Raw genomic sequence first — 3819 nt, 5'->3', positions numbered from 1 at the left:
CAAAAAAATATATTTTCGGAATCCTCAAAATGAGACCTTTCCAACGGTGTACTCCGAAATTGTTTTTGAGACAAAAAAATTTCGACCAAAAAACAAAGAATGCTTCCCCCGGAGCTTAACCAAGCTCTAATACCACTTGTTGGGGTTGAAACACACTTTTATTCAGAACTAGAACAAAAGAGAAGAGCTTACACGCTCAATATTACAAGAAAAAGAAACAACCCTCTAATACTCACTCTAAGTATTACACACTACACTCTCTGTTTGTGGTGTCTTACAACTGAGGTTAGAGCCTCTATTTATACTTAAACAAGCCTACAATTACTACTGCTACCATTTATTGTGTTCATTATGTGAACATACGAAGTTGTCATTTGAGTTCTTATTGTCAACATAGATAGAGGTGCAGCTACTGATGTCAGGTTCACACCAAGTCTGGTTTACACTCACAGGATATGCCTATATTCTTGTTGGCTTTGTTCTTGCTGCTGGCGAAAAGGTAATTTTTACATTTTTTTTCTTTTTCTAAAACAAATGAACAATTTCAATATAATATTTATCTTTTCCATTATTTTGAAAATGGTAAAGGGTCAACGGTTTGCAATGCCACTTTGGTTCTGGAGTTAGTTCAATATGATGACCCAATATGGAGCTCTATAAATTTTTGTATCTGGTAAGTTAATTTGTTTTTTTCCTGCTGTTAATTGTAGGAGACAAGTGTTGATTTGAGTTACTCAAGTTTTGAGTGCATTGGTATTTGTTGCAGGCTTCTTGACAATAACAACCTATCAGGCTATCTTCCTCCTGAGAATCAGTGAACAACCATACTTAATTATATTGTATGCTTTTTTTCTACTATATTGCTTTTATAAACAACTAGGTGTGAGACCCATGTACATGGGTTCATTAAAAAAAATTAAACATCAAGTATTTTTTAAAATTAAATTTTAAAATAAGGAAGGAAAAAACATATTTATTACATTTAATACTTTACTTATATAGCTATATGTATTATATGACTTTTTAATTTTAAAAATTAAAAAAATCTAAAAATTGACATGTAGATATTATTTATTTCAAAAATACCATAAAATGACAAATGTCAAAACTTATGAGAGATTAATATGTGGCAAAATGGATCTTTATTTATTAGAGTAGATTTTGTTTTCATCAAATCATAAAATAAATCATTTTTGTATTTTGGTATAATTTGAAAAAGAAATAAGTTTTCATGTATGAAGTTCATTTTTTATTTTTAAGATTAATAAATTCTTTCAGTATAATTAAAATTGTATTTTATTTTTATAATTACTATATATTAAAATTACAATAAAGATTTATTAAATAATCTATGATTTTAGCTGTCATATTTTATTTTATTTGTAGTATGTTGAGATTTATTTGAAATTATGATTTTAATTAACTTATTTTGGTCTTATTTTGCATATTTTTGTTATGATATTAATTGCATTATTTTTGGTATACTTCAACTCTATAATTAACTATTTTCATCTTATATATTCCACAGTAAAGCGTATAAAGAACATGTGAACTGAAGAAAAAAAAGTGTGATCGGAACAAAAGAAAAGAAGGGTACCACGGTTTTCCTTATCTTCCTACTACAAGTTCTTTTCTACCAGTAAAAAACTACTTCCTATGATGTTTTTTTACATCTGTGTATGCTATTAATCCTTAAGTAATGAACATTGTTTCGACTTGATGTTACATTTGATATAACTTGAAGTGTGCATCCACGCTATTTTCTTCTTATTTCTTTCATCTGAAGTAATAAACTTCTTCTATATATGTTTGTAATGTTGTGGATATGTGTCTTTGACTGTTTGTATGTGTATTTGATTGTGTGTGTTTGTGACTGTTATGATTTTTCTTCACTTTTTCTTCTATGTCTCTCTTTATAACGCTAAAATATCACATTATCTATTAAATTAAGAACAATGTTCTGTGTTGTTGACGGACTTACTTGAATTTATCTTTATGTGATTATAAAACAAAAATAGCTAAAGAGCTGTTACAATCTTACTATTTTTTTGAAAAACCAAGTTATTTTGCAAATTAAATGACAACATTTACCATTTTTAATGTAGGTAAACCTTGTTAAATTTGCTAAACCATGTAAAGAACGTGCACTTTTTATGTTTTTTTTTTGTTTGAAATAGATTATAATGGCAACTGTTTCGCCAAGACATTCAAATTATGTATTATTTTTTTGGAGTATTTGATTTATGCTGCTTTTTTCTGTTTGTTTGTTGTTTCTTTCTGTTTGGTTGCTCTTCTTTATGTTTGTTTGCAATCAATGTGTGTACAACTAATGAGGTCAAACACTTACACATATGTTTGTTAATTATATAATTAATAATTCTACAATCAATAATAAAAATATTAAATAAATGTAAAATATTCTCACATGCATGTTAAATATTCCCATCACATGCATGTTTAAAAATTCTAATGACATGTTTTTTAAACTTAAAATGTAATATATGAAATAACTATTGGAGTGCATGATACGTAATGTAATTATATCTCATAAATAAAGTTATCTTTAAATATTTTTTTGTAGAATCATGGAAACACCGGTGTTGATGACTTTTTATTTCTACCAAACTCTTATTTATGGTATAATTTAACAACCGTCTGAGTGGGGTTCTTTCGGAGAGAAGTTAGAGCAAAAAAATTGTTTATTATCCTTATTGATCGAAATGTTAGTTTATAATGCTATTTGTACTTTGTTTTTATGGTTACAAAGGTATCAGTAAAGGTATTAGTAAGCTATAAAAAATGTTCGATCATGATGCAATCTACACATCAAACGTAGTGCATAAAGAAGTCTTATGTGATTAATAAGGTACAATAAGAACTCATTATTTTATAATTGTTACAATATATATCGTGTATTTGATGTTTATTGCAAAACATGACATTATCTTCATGCATCGACTTTTATCTATTTGTGATCTAAAAGAACAAAATGTATGATTGTAGATTTCTATTTATAAGGAAGTAACACATAAATTTATTTATCAAGGTTTAATTGAAAGAATGAAAGAATTATCAATATTTTGTAGTCTGTTTAATACTTACTGTTTTTACGGTTTGATCTAATAGCCGAAAGAAAACGATTCAACGAAATTAATTAATTTCCACCCGAAACTATTCGCCGTCCGCCGCTTTGCGCGGGTAGACGGCTAGTATATATATATATATATATATATATATATATATATATATATATATATATGTGTGTGTGTGTGTGTGTGTGTGTACACATGAATGATCATTATGGAAGCAACATACACTAATAAAACCACAAAATCACACATATAACCTTAAGTGGGCGTTTGGTTGGTAGGAAAGGAATAAAATTCAAAGAAAAATGATTCCAATTCCACCGAATTCACGCATTTGGTTGGACTTATAGGGAGAAAAAGATTCCTAAATGAAAAAAATTCCACCATATGGAGGAAAGTGGATTTGTTCTAAATTTGGATGGAAAACATTCATTCTTATTAAGGAAAGTTGAAGATTACAAAATACCTCATTTACTTATCAAAAAACCAACACCCATCGATATTGCTACCGACCACCAACCGCCACTACCACCACCACCGCCACCGACTACCACCACTGCTACCGACCGCCACCTCCACTACCATCGTCGCCGCTACCAACCGCCACCGACACCACCACCACCACCACCACCTACCACGTACAACCGCCACCGCCACCACCACAACCACTGTCGTCGTCGCCACCATTACTATCACCTACCATTACTACCTTCGCCACCACCTCCACTGT

Source organism: Lactuca virosa, chromosome 5 (assembly GCF_052849685.1).
Source record: "Lactuca virosa cultivar CGN04683 chromosome 5, Lactuca_virosa_CGN04683_v6, whole genome shotgun sequence".
NCBI lineage: Eukaryota > Viridiplantae > Streptophyta > Magnoliopsida > Asterales > Asteraceae > Lactuca > Lactuca virosa.
The sequence above is the reverse complement of the archived record's forward strand: the minus strand, read 5'-3'. Positions refer to the sequence as shown.